The following is a 17,869-nucleotide window of genomic DNA, read 5'->3' on the forward strand; positions in this document are numbered from 1 at the left end:
AAAAAGTCTAGAAAATTCTATACTTAGTAGTGTCACTCACAATGTCAGCACACTACTAAATTAATTTTTAAGACTTACAAACTGCAAAGTATTCATTTACATTTTCTTATTGTATGGTAAGTCAAAATTTTAGGTACATATGTATCTCTTTTAATGATATCCCATGTTAACTTACTTTTTTAAAATTGACTTTTAAAGGGATGTTATTTCCCTAATTTTAAATAGTTAAATAAACACTTGTGTAGAATGTGTGTATAGCCAGATTTAAAGTTGAGTTTGTATCTGTGTCATCTAAAATGTAAGAAATCTTTCTCTGAAGAAAAATCAAATCAGAACGTCTAGTAGTGACATCTAAGAATATTTTTATGAACTTTTGACCATTGAAAGTACATTGTTCTTAAATTATTGGTATCACTACTTGTCACAAAAGATTTATGGGACAAGAACTCTAGAATCTTCAGCAAAATACAATATTCCAAACCTATTTTAAACAAATCCAAATTATAGCAGCAAATAAAAGGACTTCTTCATTTTAAAATTATTTTGTGATTATGTTTCCAATAGAGCACATTGGTCTGAATCTGTATAGCCCCTGGGAACCCAGGCCATGGGCCATAAAATACTGGGACATTGAACCTTGGATCTTCGAGGCACCCAATACAATCCAAAGGCCATACCAGATGGATGTTATGTGGAAACCCCATTAAGTGAGCTGGGCTCTACTTCAACACACCTATAACCAGAGAATTTAAGGTTGAAATTACAACGCCTATAATAAAGCAGTTCACCTTATAAAGGACAGCTATACCAATAATACTGATCTGTTGGCAGGCAGACTAACATTTACTTACTACTTCAATTTCCTACTTGCTGCATTAAAATATGTATTATTCTGACAGACCTGTGTCTGACATTGTCGGTGAATATTATTGTAAATTTTGCCTGACCACCAATTCCCATTGTGTGGTAAATAGTGCCCAGTCATATAAAAAGTTAATCTGCAAGTCAATAATCCATGTATTGCAATTTATACACAGCCTACACTTGTTTCACCTCCCTTTCTCAAGTGTTTTAAATACACTACCATGGGCTAAATCAAAGACACCATAAACTTTTTAAAATTAAAAACAGAGAGATATAGATAAATAATAAAAAAGACACTATCAGCAGAAGGACCTTATGCTCTAGAGAGATGATCAATAAAACTCTCTACCATAAAATAACCAAGATGCATCTTTGGTGAAACAGAGAAAAATAAAAAACATTGATTTAGGGATTGATTTGGGACTCATTTAATTCTAGCTCCAATCCAGGAACAATTAGTTCTTACAACATGGCTCTACTCAATACTGCATATCAAGTACTACAGCAAAGTGTCATGAAGAAATTTTAAATGGTGCCCGGCTACCAAATAAAATAGGGTCTGGGGCCTTAAAGGCCTGTTTTCAAACAAGTAGCTATCTAAGTGAGATGTCAATTAAACCTACATGGAAGAAGTACATCAACATCTGTGACCCAAAGACTGTAAATGACATGATACAAAGACTGTAAATCATATAATCCAAATCTGATGGAGCTGATGGTATCAGAGCTTACATTGTGAAATTCTGGTTTGCAGAAGACTATCGATGACAGTGGAAGACCAAAATATATTCATAGGGAGCAGCCAGAGCAGAAAACAAACAGGAAGCAGCGCCTGGCGGGTCCGCTGGGGAACCAAGCAGGAACAGCCCAGAAGGGTGTTGAAAATGGAGTATGGTAGTCAGCACCTTACACTCATGGTCTCCTCTACTCCATCAGCAACTCTGTGAAGATGCCATCGCATGAGGAAAGTGACAGTCAGAGAGGTGAAGGGAATGTCCTAAAACCATGTCAAGAAAGGCCAAGAGCTAACCATTGAACACAGATTTTCTGACTTGCAAATCCAGGGTCACCCATGATAGAGTGGCGCTTACAAAGACACTAGAAAAACAGATCCAGCAAGCTTCTTCCAGAAATTAGCCAGGGAAAGTCTTGTGGATTGCAACAAAATATTGTCCAATATGGTACTGAAAGCTAAGTCTCCTAGGTTGAAAATACACTGTGGCCAAGACAACAGCGGACTCAAACCTACCAAGAATTCAGACTATGTCGTGGAACTGGGCCACCTTTCGGTCTCACCATGAGTTGGCGCCAACCCAAGAGTAACTGACACCAGCAAATAGAAGGACTGCTTCATGTGTCATGATAAAAGCAGTAGGTAGCACATTTCACTCTAGGAAGAACTCTCAACATAACTTCCCAGGTTTAATTTGACCAAGAAACCAAGTGTTCTTGATCCTTGCAACAAAATCCTTGGGAGAAGGTACAGTGGAGGGTCTTCTGAAATCCTTCTTACATCAACTTGTTTCATATGCATCCATTTATTTAATAAATGCACATTAAGAATCTTCAAAAAAACATTCGCAGGATCTACACATTGCATAAACCTCCAGTGATTCCCCTCTGATTATCATTGAGGGATGAGAATAACCTGGTTATCAGACAGAGTATTGAAGAGATGATTAGAGTAGATTAAAATGATAAGTCTGAGTTTAATGGTCAAAACCTTGTCATCTAACCTCCCTTTTGATATACTTTGAGCTTGATCTGCCTCTTAATATTTTTGGTTTCATTTCTTATTTATCTCTTTGGTGTTTTGTTATTGTTGGTAGTATTCTTGACTCTGTTGTGTATCTTTCTATGTTTTTTGGTAGGTGAACCCAGCTTGGGTGAATCTATAGAGACAATAACTAGAACAAGGGTTCCTGGGGGGTACGGCAGGGCAGGTAATGAGGGGCTGATGTCAAGGAATAAAAGAAGGAATAAAATGTTTTGAAAATGATTGTGATAGCAATTGCACAGCACTGCTTGAAATGACTGAACTACTGAATGGTGTGATGTCTGGATTATGTCCTAATAAAATAGTTTGGAAAACGTAAAATAAAATTATTTTTCATTATCTACAAAATTGTTATATAACAAACCCAAGTGAATGTAAATGGCTAGTGTTTCTCTGAATTGAGACATTTATTTTCATTTTTAAACATGTACTGAGTGCTTCTATTTTTACTCTACATTTGTACAGGCGCTTCAGGAACAGTCATGTAAATTAGAGGATTTTCATATACAAGTGTATAAAGGTCAGAATTCCACCATTTCAAAATGAAGCATATGAGCAAGAACTAACAACACTGAAGGAAGAAGTTCAAGCATTATCCAAAAGCAGGCACAGGAATTGGTAGAACACCGACTGAAATGTTTCAACAAGCTGATGAAACACAGAAAAAAACACTGATGGGTCATATTTTCTTATCTATTCAGTTGCTCTGTTTCTTGATGGTGCATTAAATCTTGTAAATAGTGTAGTTAGTGTAGTTGCTGCTAGTGTAATGTAGTGTCGTGGTGAATTTACTGTCATTCATTTTGTGGTGTGTTTTGTGGTGTTATTGGTTTCACTGCTCTACATAATTTTCTGAGCTGCATGCATTGTTAGTGAGTGCTTTCTTCATTGATGTTAGTTTAGTGTTTACTTTTTTATTGGGTTTGTTCATTTTCTTTGGGGTTAAAAGTTGTCATTTTGAATAGGGTGGCTTGAGAAAGCTGGACTAGGGAGATGACAGTTGTGCTAGAGCCTGATGGAAGAAGAAAAGAATTACTGGGGAAGAGCAGTCCAGGCCGACAACGGCACAGAGTCGACAGAGCCTTGCAAAAAACGTGCTCACCTCGTAAATAGAGCTAGCAGTTCAACGTGGAGCCTGTGTAAGGCATAGTGTTTGACAGCCTGTGCTATGAGTGACAACAGAAATAAAACCACAGGTACCTGAAATGTAATCATTCTCACTTCCGCAGTTATTTTTATTAAAAAGGTCTGCCCTAACATGATGAGAGCAATGCAGTTTTTAAAGTGAACTAGACAGCATGGTGCAGGGAAAAAGGGCACAGCACCAATATCTATGAAAATTCAACGGCAGTGTCTGACCTCAAAGACCATATTGTGACAATGATAAACTATCTAACAAACCTGAAAATAGAGAAACACAGAAGGCCAAATTGAACTACTTGTCTGTTTTTACTAAGCTGTTTTAAAAAATGAGGACCTGCAGTTTTGTCAAATTCAAATTCACTCGATGAAATATGAAAAATCATTGAGCCTCATTTTCTGAGATGTTTTCTAACTAAGGAATTACTTATTTGCACAGATATATTACATATTTACTAAGCCATAGTTAATAAACCAAAATTTTTAATGAATTGTGAAGCATGATATTTTATACATATATACAATAAACTCTGGTTGCCAAGAAAGCAAAGACCAGTAAATCCTTTGAGAAACATTTCCAGAGATGGAGCAAGATTTCACGCTACTGGTTTGTTACAAAAACTTCAGTAAAGTTACTTGCCTTTTTCATGTCTATTTTCCCTCCTTAAAAAAATATATATATATATAGGAAAATACATATGTGTATGTGTATACATATGATATCTGCCTTACCTACTGGACAATATTTGTGTTAGATAACATGTATCAAATGACTTCTATTACAATAAAGTGTTATCTGTCAGAACCTTCCATTAGTACTTATTGATAAAATACTATAATTAAAATAATATGGTATATGAAGGGCTAGGAGCCAGAAAACAGAAAAAACAAGAAGAAGAAGAAAATATGGATAGTATACACCCTACCCATGAAATAAGATTAGAATTGAATGACTAAAATATGTGTTTTGATTATAAAATCCCCATAAAGTGATTTATCAATGTAATAAAAGACATGATTTACAGAAATACATACAAATACTAACATTGTCTCATAAAGCCAAAATCTTAATGATGCTTACAACTGGAATAAATTATTAAATAGTACTGTTTCTTGAAATAACCTATTTCTGATGCAAAAATCTGCCAGGACTATTCAGTGAAAGGAAATATGAGTCCTGTTATCAAGGTGGGTTAAGAAACAAGTGGGGGAAACAATGAATAATGGGGGGGAGATAAAATAAGCAAAGTTATTTTACAGGAGAAAAACTAGAGAATTAAGGAACTAAAATGAGATTGAAATCATGAGCAGTTTGTCTTTTTTTTATTTCAGAGGCATAATTCAGTCTTGGCCACAGGACAGACCACTGACTGGTATTGTGTAGGTCAGGTAGAATCACCCAATAGAATGCTTTTCTAAACTGTAAGCATGTTAATCTTTTCTAAATTTCTTCTGAATCACCTGAGTAAAATGAAATAAGATTAAATGAATTTGTTTAACCTGAAACCTTCCAAAAATGTGTTTATATAGCAAAATCAGAGGCGTCCAGGTGTGTCGTAGTTACTCCTGGGCTGCTAACTCCAAGGTCAGTAGTTGAAACCTCCAGCTTCTCCGTGGGAGAAAGACTAGGCTTTCTACTCCCATCAACAGCTACAGTCTCAGAAACCCATGGGGGAAGTTCTATCATGCTCTAGACGGTCACTATGAGTCACAATCAAATCAGTAGCGGTGAGTTTGGGGTTTTTTGGTATAACAAAGTCAACAGGTACAATTTACAGAGACTATACTTTCTTTCCATTTTATTAACACCAAATTTCTGCACTTTTCCTAAGGATTTGGAGAATTTAGACAGATGTAGACCACTGTTAACCTCTCCCACCTATGATCCACTCTCTCTTCTGGATTCCATCCCATCTCAGGATGCTCTTTCTTTTAATTTATTCATTTTTGCTTTACTCTTTTTTTTCCAATCATTTCATTAGGGGCTCATACAACTCTTATCACAAACCATACATACATCAATTGTGTAAAGCACATTTGTACATTCACTGCCCTCATCATTCTGAAAACATTTGCTCTCCACTTAAGCCCCTGGCATCACCTCCTCATAGTTCCACTCCCTCCCCATTCTCCCCTCCCTCATGAACCCTTGATAATTTATAAATTATTATTTTGTCATATCTTGCACTGTCTGACGTCTCCCTTCACCCCCTTTTCTGTTGTCCGGCCCCCAGGGAGGAAGTGATATGTAGATCCTTGTAATCAGTTTCCCTTTTCCACCCCACCCTCCCAGTATCACCACTCATCCTGAAGGGATCATCCGTCCAGGATTCCCTGTGTTTCCAGTACCTATCTAACAGTGTACATCCTCTGGTTTAGCCAGATTTGTAAGGTAGAATTGGGATCATGATAGTGGGGGGTGGGGGCGAGGAGGCATTTAGGAATTAGAGAAAACTTGTATGTTTCATCATTGCTACACTGCACCCTGACTGGCTCATCTCCTCCCCGTCATCTTTACTCTTACATTATCCTGATCTTTTCAAAATCAGCAGCCAACTTAAATTTTTTTTGTTGCTATTTTTCTAAAATTAAGCTGGACCGGCCTTTTTGCTTTATATGTTTCACAACTTCTTTCTGGAAAGAAATAAACATTCTTAATTTTAAAAAAAACAACACTAAAGCAAGTTTCCAATGAAATGCAAAGGAACTAAGACTTGCTCTAGCAAAGTCGGGTTAAGTAAGAGCTGACATGAATCAAATCAGGAAGTTATTGGTACAGTTTCTATGGAGGCATAAAGCGGAAGCCAAAGTACAATAGCATTACAGCTGATTGTGATGATGTACATACAACTCTTTTTAGAAGCAGTTTAACTATGAAAATATATGATATGTGAATATATCAAGAAAACTACTTTTTTACAAAGGGAACACAAACTTGATCTATGGTTACCATGGGTGAAGGAGGAAGAACATTGAGTTCATTTTAATGTTAGTGGGACAATTTGGAGAGGGATAACAATATTGGTTGTACAACACGAAAAGTATCATCAATGGCATTGAATTATACATGTAGAAGTTGTTGAATTGGTAAGTGTTTCATTGTGTATATTTATACTAAGATTGGATTTTTTAAATTGCATGAATAACAATAAGTATATGGGGTGAGAAAATGTTCTGAAATTGATTGTGGTAAAAATTTGCACAATGAACCATTGAATTGTACAATATGTGACTGAAGTGCCAATAAAACTGTTAAATAAAAAAATTAAATTGATTTTAAAAAATTAGGCAGTGGGCATACATAAAAGTTGTGTTTGTTGCCTAGCTTAAGGGAAGCTTGGTAAGAGTCCATACCAAGGACTCTTGACAAAAATAAAATCCTAGAACTCTGCCATACCCACTGAACCAACATCTCCAAAAGAGAAGTCTAGAAATCTGCATTTAACAAAAACTTTCCTTGTTAATGGAATTAGGTTCTTAACTTTTACCAAGAGAAAGATTACCTCTGGTCAGACATACAGGCAACGCTGGAGACTTTTTATTGGAGACTGCGAGGCGCGAGAATCATGATCACTATAATCAAGAAAATGCCTGCTTCTCGGAACACACGTTTGAGGGCTTTCAAGGATTCACGTTGGCATGAGGGATTCTGGGAATATCAGTATACTGTACACACCCTTTTCTCCCTTGCACTCATCTAAAGTGCAAGGGATTCTGGGGAATGTAGTCCACAAAGTGGCACTGGGTCTAGGTTTCTGAGGTACTTTTTCTGTGCAGAGGTGTATCTAAGATAAGAGACCTCACTTTAGGAGTTTCCCTGAGCTCTACTCCCACTCTCACCTCTGCCTCTGGCCTAGTTGTCTCTGCTTTTGCTCTCCTAGACACTTTCTAATGATTCTCGTGTACAAACAATGTTTGGAAAGCATGGTAGAGTTGGTGGAAGTACATACAGACTCTGGAATCAAAAAGACCTGAATCCAGAGGATGATCAAGAATGTTCTCTTGACCCTGGATTTGTTAGCACCCCCCTTCCTTTCCCCCACCTCCCCCTCTCCTGTGTCCCCCTGGAACCATGTGTCCCATTGTTCTCTCCTCCAGATTGTTCATCCTACCTATATTGTCCAGAGAGACATGCAGAGACACTAATACACGCAAAAACAAAGCAAAACGAAACATAACAACAATAGAAAACAACTAAAAAATAAATAAACAGCAAAAAAAGAAAAACCCTCAAACAGTTGCAGGTCTGTTCATTGACCTTCATGAGTATTTTCCAGTCGAGTCTGCTGGGGGGCCACGTCCTGGCCCCAAAGCCTACCTTTGGCATTCCTCAAGTACTTCGTTGCTTTGCTCCCCTTGCTGTTACTCTGCACACCCTTAGTGTTTCGTCCTGGTGCAAGAGAAGAACAAGTGATATAAAGTCAATGGTGAGGAAGGCTTAGGATGCTTGGGGGGGGGGGGGCACTTGATCAAGGGCAATGTAACAGAAAGGAATTACCGAAACCTGGACGAATGCTAAAAATGATAGTGGGACAAGAGGAAAGTAAAAGGAAGTAGAAGTAAGAATTGGAAGGCAAAGGACATTTATACAGGTCTAAATACAGGTATGTATATATGTAAATACATTTATATATAACTATAGGGAAATAGGTCTATGTACATATATTTATATGTTAAGCATTAAGGTAGCAGATGGACATTGGGTCTCTACTCAACTACTCCCTCAACACAAAAACACTTTGTTCTATTAACCTGATGTTCTGTGATGCTCACCTTCCCAACAAGATCGCTGAAGACAAAATGAGTGCATAAGTAAAGTTGGTGAAGAATGCTGATGGTGCCTGGCTACCAAAAGATATAGCATCGGAGGTCTTAATGGTTTGAAGATAAACTAGTAGCCATCTAGCTGAGAAGCAACAAAGTCCACATGGAAGAAGCACACCAACCTGTGTGAACATGAAGTACCAATGGAATCAGGGAGCAGGCATCAAACACCCAAAACAAAACAAATCATACTGATGTGAATCAGGGGGAGGGAAGAATGAAGACCCAAAGCCCATCAGTAGTCAATTAGACATCCCCTTATAGAAGGGCTACAGGAAGACACGAGACAGTCAGGGTGCAATATAGCACCAATGAAACACACAACTTTCCTCTAGTTCTTCAATGCTTCCTCTCCCGCACTATCATGACCCCAATTCTACTTTACAAATATGGCTAGACCAGACCATGTACACTGGTACAGATAAGAGCTTGCAACACAGGGACTCCAGGACAGATAAACCCCTCAGGACCAATAATGGGAGTAGCAATACTAGGAGGGGAAGGGAAGGGGGGCGGGGGTTGTTGGAGAGAGTCAGAGGAAACCAATTACAATGATAGATGTATGGCCTCCTCCCTTAGGGACAGACAACAGAAAAGTGGGTGAAGGGAGATAGCGGTCAGTGTAAGACATGAAAAAAATAATGATTTATAAATTATCAAGGGTTCATGGGGAAGAGAGGGTGGAGGAAGGAGGAAAAAATGAGGAGGTGATACCAAGGGCTCAAGTAGAAAGAAAATGTTTTGAAAAAGATGATGACACCATTTGGACAGATGTGCTTGACATATGGATATGTGTATGAATTGTGATGAGAGCTGTAAAAGTCCCCAATAAAATAATGTTCTCTTTAATTTTTAACACATAATGTCTCTAAGGTGACCCAGAGATATATATAAACCATAAATATGTGAATGGATTTGGGGCTTACACTTAATTTTAGCCCAATGTAAGAATAATCAGTTGTTATTACATGTCCCCACTTGAGGCCCACCCTTAAGAGAACACTGAAGATATGGGTGCGATAGCAAAGTGTGGCAAAGAAACTAGATGGTGCCTGGCTATCAGAAAGAATAGCATCTGGCATCTTAGTCTTGTCTTCAAACAAGCAGCCATCTAACGTGAGGCATTAACTAAATCAGCATGAAGAAGTACACCAGCCTGTGTGATCCATGGATTGTAAATTATATAACCCAAATCAAAAGGAGGGAATGGTATCAGACCTTAAATTGTGAACAACTGATTTCAAGAAGGCTGCGGACAACAGAAGAAGCCCAAAATCCGCTTGCAGGTCTCATTCATAGGTTAAGCCTCCAGTGAATTCCCTATGATCATAGTTGTGGCAGTTACATAATCTCCTGTCAACTTGAGAAAAAGAGTGGAGTCTAGCCTGTCAATCAGGTCACAGCTTGACCACCTCATTTGGCAGCATGACAGAGACGCTCTCTCTGCCTTTCCTTTCCTGCTGTTGAGACACTCAGGGAGCTGGAGGAGACATGTGTGGACCCACACCAGCACTGAGATGCTTCCACCACCACTGGATCTACAAGACCTTCTACCCACTGGCCTATGACCTTCCTGCATTCGGCTTCATTGCATGTGCTGCGTGAGTCTAAAGAGGAATTTATGGACTATTATTGGACATATGGGCTAATGTCAGACTTTATGGACTTGATCTGGACTGAGTTGGGATGTTTTCTCAGTATACAATTGCTCTTTTATAAATAGCTCTTTCTTATATACATGTGAGTGTCTATGAATTTGTTTCTCATAAACTCAGAATAACACAATAGTCAAGGAATATGAATAGCCTTAGAAGACAGAGAATATTGTAAAGAGAATTATGGTAGATATAGTTAGGTTAAAGTGTAACATCTTATTTGATCTCCCTTTTGGCCGTTTACGGGTTGTTTGGGGTATTTTTGGTTTTTGTACGTTTTGGGTTTTTCTGTTAAGTGAAAGGGAAATGCATGTGGATGAAGCCTCTGATGAATCCCCTCCTACCACCGACTGGGATCTGAATACCCTTGCTGTCATGCAGACTGCATTGGAAAGTGGTTATGGCCAATGTAGTTAAAGTTGAACACCTTATCATTTGATCTCCCTTTTGACCCATTTTAAAGTTGTCCTAATTTTTAATATTTTCTACCTTCTTTCTACTGAGGAGGCTTGTGTTGTAGTGGTTATGAGTTGGGCTGAGATCTGCATGGTTGGCAGTTAAAAAACACCAGCAACTCCATGGGAAAAAGCCTAGCCTTTCTACTACTATAAACACTTACAGTCTCAGAAACCCACAAGGGGTTGCTTTGAGTCTGCGTTGACTTGATGAGAGCAAGTTCGGTTTTCTATTCAAAGCCCAGCACAATGCTTCAAATAAATGGCAAAACAAATCACTAACTTTACAGTACTGTTGTACCAATACCAAACTGGTTTGATTACTGTGGCTGTATGGTAGGTTTTTCAATCTGTGCGTGAAAGGCTTCTTACTTTGTTTTTTATTAGCATTTTGTTTATCCTGGGTTTCTTTACTTTCTATATACTATATAACAATCATGGAAATCAGTAAGGCATTAAACAAATGCAAATACAAATATATTATGATCCTACAATCTCTCTACTTGGTGTAAATCCTAAAGAAATAAAAAGCAAAATATGAACAGATATATGCACACCTGTTTATTGTAGCAATTCTATAATATCAAAACTTTGGTCCCCACAAAATTGGAATGTGCATACAGACCCCACCATGATGCACCAAACCAGGAGGGCAATGTAATGCACAGAGGAAGCCACAAAAAGACTGGACCGTATGCCCAGCCCCAATCAGAATCAGCCCAACCCCCACCATAGAAGAGAATGCCACAGAAAATGAAAATAAACCATCTAGTGAGGGAAAGGAACTGACCTACCACACCCAGAAGGAAGCTGAAACAAAGGAAGGGGGAGGAAGGGAGTGGAGCCCACCAGGGCCCACCAAGCTCAGAGGATGATAGCCCTGTTCAGAGGGGCCAATGCACAGAGAGGACCATATGGCCAGCCCCACTTAGAGATGCAACATCCTGCTCTGACCCATGACCCTACATTGGACAGCACTGGAGACAGTGTGGGTGTGTGACCGAACTGACCCTACCACACTGAGGCAAAACACTGGGGGTGTGCAATAGAGCAGCGGGGGAGCAGAGCAAAGAAGTCCTGAGGGAGTATCAAAAATAGACTTTGGAGCCAGGGCATGGCACCCCATCAGACTCGACCCGAAAACACTCCTAAAGGTCAGCAAACAGACCTTGAACTATTAACAGGCTTTTCTTTTTTTTTCTTCCTGTTTTTTCTTCTTTCAGATTTTGTTTGTCAGTGGCTTTTTTGTGTTATTTTGTTGTTGCTGCTATCATCACCTTCTTTTTATGTGCCACTTTGTTTGGTGCTGTCAAGACCATCCACAATTTTATGTGCATATTATTATCTGCAGGTCTATAGGCTGGATAAACAATGTGGAGAAGAAAACAGCAGGACTCACGGTTCTGGGAGAACATGGGACAGTGGGAGGTGGGGGAAGGGAAGAGATGTTAACCAACCCAGGGACAAGGGAATAACAAGTAATTCAAAATCAGTGGCAAAGAGTGGATGGGAGGACTGGTAAGGAGTGATCAAGGGCAATGTAACTGAGAGGAATTACTGAAACCCAAATGAAGCCTGAGCATGATAGTGGGACCCGAGGAAAGCAAAGGGAAATAGAGGAAAGAAGTAAGAGGCACAGGGCATACATCGAGGCCTAAATACAGGCATGTACATATATAAATACATTTATGATTATGGGATAAATAAATCTATGTCCATATATTTATAGGTTTAGTAGTAGGGTAGCAGATGGACATTGGGCCTCCACTCACATACTCCCTCAATACAAAAACACTCGCTCAACTAAACGGTCATTCCTTGATACCCACCTTCTCAACATGATCGCTGAAGACAACCATGTGCTTAAGCAAACGTGGTGAAGAAAGCTGATGGTGCCCGGCTATCTAAAGATATAGTGTCTGGGATCTAAAAGGCTTGAAGGTAAACAAGCGGCCATCTAGTCCAGAAGCAGCAAAGCCCACATGGAAGAAGCACACCAGCCTATGTGATCACAGGGGTTTGAAGGGACCAGGTATCAAGGACCAAAGAACAAAAAATCATATCATGAATGTGGGACAGTGCAAGATGGAGACTGAATGCCCATCTGTGTACAATTGGACATCCTTTGCAGAGGTAGTGGGGAGATGAGTCACTCAGGGTGTAGTGTCGCATTGATGAAATACACAATTTTCTTCTAGTTCTTCTTCACTCCCCGCCCCCCACTATCATGATCCCAATTCTAACTTACAAACCTGGTTAGACCAGAGGATGCACAATGGTACAGATAGGAACTGGAAACACAGGGAATTCAGGACAGATGAACCCCTCAGGACCAGTGGTGAGTGGTGATGCCCATAGGCAGGGGGGAAGTGAGGGTAGAAAGGGGGAACCGATTACAAGGACCAACATATAACCTCCTCCCTGGGGGATGGACAACAGAAAAGTGAGTGAAGGGAGACCTCGGGCAGTGTAATATATAATAAAATAATAATTTATAAATTATCAAAGGTTCATGATGGAGGGGGTAGCGGGGAGGGAGGGGGGATAAAAAGAAAAATGAGCTGATTCCAGGAGGCCAAACAGAAAGTGTTTTGAGAATGATGAGGGCAACAAATGTGTAAGTGTGCTTTACACAAATGATATATGTATGGATTGTGATCCTCTCTGGGAGATGGGCAATGGGAAGGTGGGTGAGGGGAGACACCAGGCAGTGTAAGACAAGATAAAATAATTATTTATAAACTATTAAGGGACCAGGGGGAAGGGGGTAGCGGGGAGGGAGGGGGAAGGGAAAAAAAAAGGAAACCGAGCTGATTCCAGGAACCCAAGTGGAAAGCGAATTTTGAGAATGACATGTGCAACGAATGTATAAGGGTGCTTTGCTCAATTGATGTATGTATAGATTGTGATAAGAGTTGTATGAGCCCCAATAAAAAGATTTATTAATAAATAAAACATAAATAAATAAACGAGTTGTATGAGCCCCAATAAAATAATTTTTTAATTGAAAACCCAAAAGTCAAAAACCCCGTCTAGAGAGGAATAAACAAACCCCAGTACATTCATACAATGGGATATTATGCATCCTTAAAAACAATGATGTCTGTCAAACACCTTAAGACTTGGACAAATTAGAGACCACTATGTATGCTTAGGGACCACTATGTAAGTCAATCTCACAAAATAAATAATTTACGACACCATTACTATCAAGGAAAATAAAAATGAGAAAAATGATTTTTACACCAAATGATGAGACTTAAAAGACTGTGACCAGGCAGGATCCAGAGCTACTGAGGTGGGATTGGGGGCAGTAGAGAGAAAACTATGGAATGGTGGAGAACAACATATACAGGACAGGTTCATGGGATGATGCTACTGATTTGGTCTGATGAGATGGGCTGTGAACCAACATAGAACATTTTTGTGTGTATTATATCCCACAAACAAAAGGGGAAATTTTAATGCAGAAATTAATAGTAATAATAAATAAAGTTAAAATATGGAAAGAGAGCGAGATTGCCACAGCCTCCAGATTCTTTATCCTTCAGATCTACACATTGGTCTGAGTGGCCAAAAAAGGATGAAAAGTAAAACTGAAGTGGACTTGGACTCCTTTATGACATACAAGCTCATTTTAAACCAATGCACAATTTTTAAGAAAGATTACTTTATCACAGCCCTTTGATTCTGTTATGTTTTGTTTTGTTTTGTTTCCTAAACCCCTTAGGTTAAATATCTTTCCTAGCATTCAGTTTTTACTTTAGCAATATTCCATATAGTCTGATGCTGTCATAAAATGGTCCCCTAAGAGCTAAGATAGTGTGGTAGTTATACAATCATTTTTCAATTTGAGGATTAAGAATGAAGGGGTAGAGTTTAATCTGTCCATCAGATCATAGCCAATGAGGCCTCTGTGTGTGCAATTCTCCTGAGAATTCTGGGAATTCCTGTAATTTCCTGCTTAGACACAGGAGACACTTCTCTCTCTCTCTCTCTCTCTCTCTCTCTCTCTCTCTCTCTCTCTCTCTCTGCTCACTCCCTGGGAGACATTGCAGCTGACAAGACACATGGAACTATGCTAGTGCCCTAAGCTGGAGAAGCCACATGGACCTTCCCTGATGCAACCAGATCTCTGAAGTGGGAGAAGTCATGTAGAGACCCCTGCCAGTGCTGAGATGCTTACAATGCCACTGGATCCAAAGACTTTCTACCCCCTGGCTTGTGATTGTCTTGCCTTTGACATCATTGCATGTTTCATGAGTCTGAAGAGGACTTTACAGATTGGTATCGGACATATGGGCTAATATCAGACTTATGGGCTTGGACTGGACTGGGTTGGGATGCTTTCTTAATGTACAGTAACTCTTTATATAAAACTCTCTCTTATACACACGAGTGTCTATACATTTGTTTCTCTAGTCTACCCAGACTAACACCGATAGCTAGAAAGACACAACTGCACAGGCTATCTGAGAAGAGGACAGGGCACAAAGCACTGAATTTGAGGAGCTGTTTGTCTCTCAGAAGTGGGAATCCAGAACCCAAGATATTAAAGCAACTGTCCTTGTTGTGAGGTGCTTTTACCAGAATTTAGGTTCTTGATTTCCAAGAAGAAAGATTTGTTTTTGAAAGAAACAGCATATCCCAAGAGAATTTTATTAAGAAACTTCTAGAGGAAGAAAAACTATCCCAACCAGCATGATTACTAGTCTCGGTATTTCTCATTTCTCAAACACATACACGGCCTTTTAAGCATTAGTGCACAAGGGATTTAGGGAAATTCCACCAGGGGTGAGTAAGGGGTTCTGGGAAATACAGATTCAAGATACTGGCATGAGTGCTGCACATGCTCTATTAAAACCTCCACCTTCACTCCCTTGCCCTGTCTCGATGTCATCAAGTTGGTTCTGAGCTCTGGCAAGCCCATCAACAGCAGGATAAACAACACAATCCTACACCATCCTCTTTGAGCCCATTGTTGCAGTTCATGTAAATGGGCTACATTGTCTGATGAGCAATCTTTTTTAAGTGCTTTGCAACTCATAAAGAAAATTTATTTATATATCTGAATATTTATCTATCTGCCCATAAAGCAAAGCAATAAGTAGTTCTGGTGGAGTAGTAGGTACAAGGTGGGTTTGAAACCACCATCCAATTGGCAGGAGAAAGATAAGGCTTTCTCGTCCCTTAAAGATATACAGCCTCAAAATCCCAAAGGGGAAATTCTATCATGTCCTAAAGAATTAATTCGGATCTAGACAGGAAAGATGGCGATGGCGTGACACATACCAAAGGGACTCCGCAGATCAGAGATGAAATTAAGAAATTTCTAGAAACCAACAAGAAAGAGCACAGGCCATACCAAAACTTATGGGACACAGCAAAGGCAGTCATCAGAGGAAGTTTCATAGCAATACATGCACACCTGAGAAAGGAAGAGAGACTCATGATTGATATGCTGGCACAAAATTTACAAATAGAGCAGAATCAGCAGGACAATTCTACCAATAGCAAAAGAAAAGAAATTATAAAAATCAGGGGTGAGATTCAGGAGAGGGAAAATAGGAGAACTATGGAAAAAATTAATACTGCTAAAAGTTGGGTCTCTGAAAGGATAAACAGAATCCATAGACCACTGGAAACCTAACCAAAGAAAGGAGGGAACAAATCTCAATAGCAAGAATAAGGGATGAAAGAGGGGACATTACAACAGACCCTAAGGAAATCAGAAGGATAGTTACACAGTCCTATGAAAGATTGTACTACAATAAATTCAACAATTTGGAAGACATGGGCCAATTCTTGGAAAAACAATCCCTCCCTAGACTATCCTCAGCGGACTACAAGAATCTCAACAGACCCATAACAATAGAAGAAATAGACATGGTTATCAAAGGATTACCAATCAAAAAGATTCCCTGGACCAGATGGCTTCACTGGAGAATTCTACCAAGCATTTAGGGAAGAACTAACTCCAATCCTACACAAACTCTTCCAGAACATAGAATAAGATGGCAAACCCCTGAAATCTTTCTATGAAGGTAGTATAACTCTGATACCAAAACCGGGCAAGGATCCCACAAGAATTGAGAACAACAGACCAATATCCCTAATGAACATCATTGCAAAAATCCTTAACAAAATACTAGCCAACAGAATACAAAAGTATATAAAACAAATAATTCTCCATGACCAAGTGGAATTCATACCAGGGATCCAGGGATGGTTCAACATACGAAAGACCATTAGTGTTATTCTTCATATAGACATGAAAAACTATAAGAACCACATGATAATATCGATAGATGCACAAAAAGCATTCAACAACATCCAACACCAATTCCTGTTTAAGACACTTGAGAAGATAGGAATGGAAGGAAAGTTCCTCAAGACAATACAAGCTATATATGAAGAACCAACAGCCGACATGGTAGTCAATGGAGAAAAGACTAACACAATCCCACTGAAAAGGGGGACCAGACAAGGATGCCCCTTGTCCCCACTCTTATTCAATATCATGCTGGAGGTTTTAGCTAACAGCATAAGGCAAAGAAGAGACATCAAAGGTATTCGTCTGGGGAAAGAAGAGGTGAAACTATCGTTTTTTGCAGGTGATATGATTTTATATATGAAAAATCCCAAAAGTTCCACAAGGGGAGTACTGGAAGCAATAGAGGAGTTTGGCAGAGTGGCGGGATACAAGATCAACAAACAAAATACACATCAGATAAAACCACAGAAGAGGAGATCAAAAAGGTGGTACCCTTCACAATAACCAAACACAAATTGAAGTATCTAGGGATATACCTGATGAAAAGAACAAACATCTATACGGGGAAAACTACAGGACACTATTAAGAGAAACCAAGAGCGACCTCATCAAATGGAAGAATATCCCATGCTCGTGCATTGGAAAACTCAATATAGTCAAGATGTCAATTCTGCCAAAGTCACTACATACTTCTAATGCAATCTCGATACAATTACCCTCCTCTTTCTTCAAAGAAATGGACAAACTGATTACCAACTTCATATGGAGAGGGAAGAAGCCCAGAATTAACAGAGAATTCCTCAAGTAGAAAGACACAGTGGGAGGGCTTGCTTTACCTGACTTTAGCACATACTATACAGCCACAATTGTCAAAACCACA

The 17,869-nt window shown here is 39.2% G+C and overlaps 1 long non-coding RNA gene across 1 annotated transcript in view; it reads right to left on the minus strand.

Moving 5' to 3' along the window:
• Nucleotides 1-17,869, minus strand: part of LOC142452843 (uncharacterized) — a 97,957-nt gene that overhangs the window by 34,046 nt on the left and 46,042 nt on the right. The window contains exon 3 of the long non-coding RNA XR_012785348.1: nt 8,100-8,171. This is a non-coding gene — a long non-coding RNA (uncharacterized LOC142452843). The remainder of the gene's footprint in view (nt 1-8,099; nt 8,172-17,869) is intronic.

The sequence above is a fragment of the Tenrec ecaudatus genome, chromosome 7 (genome assembly GCF_050624435.1).
Source record: "Tenrec ecaudatus isolate mTenEca1 chromosome 7, mTenEca1.hap1, whole genome shotgun sequence".
NCBI classification, from domain to species: domain Eukaryota; kingdom Metazoa; phylum Chordata; class Mammalia; order Afrosoricida; family Tenrecidae; genus Tenrec; species Tenrec ecaudatus.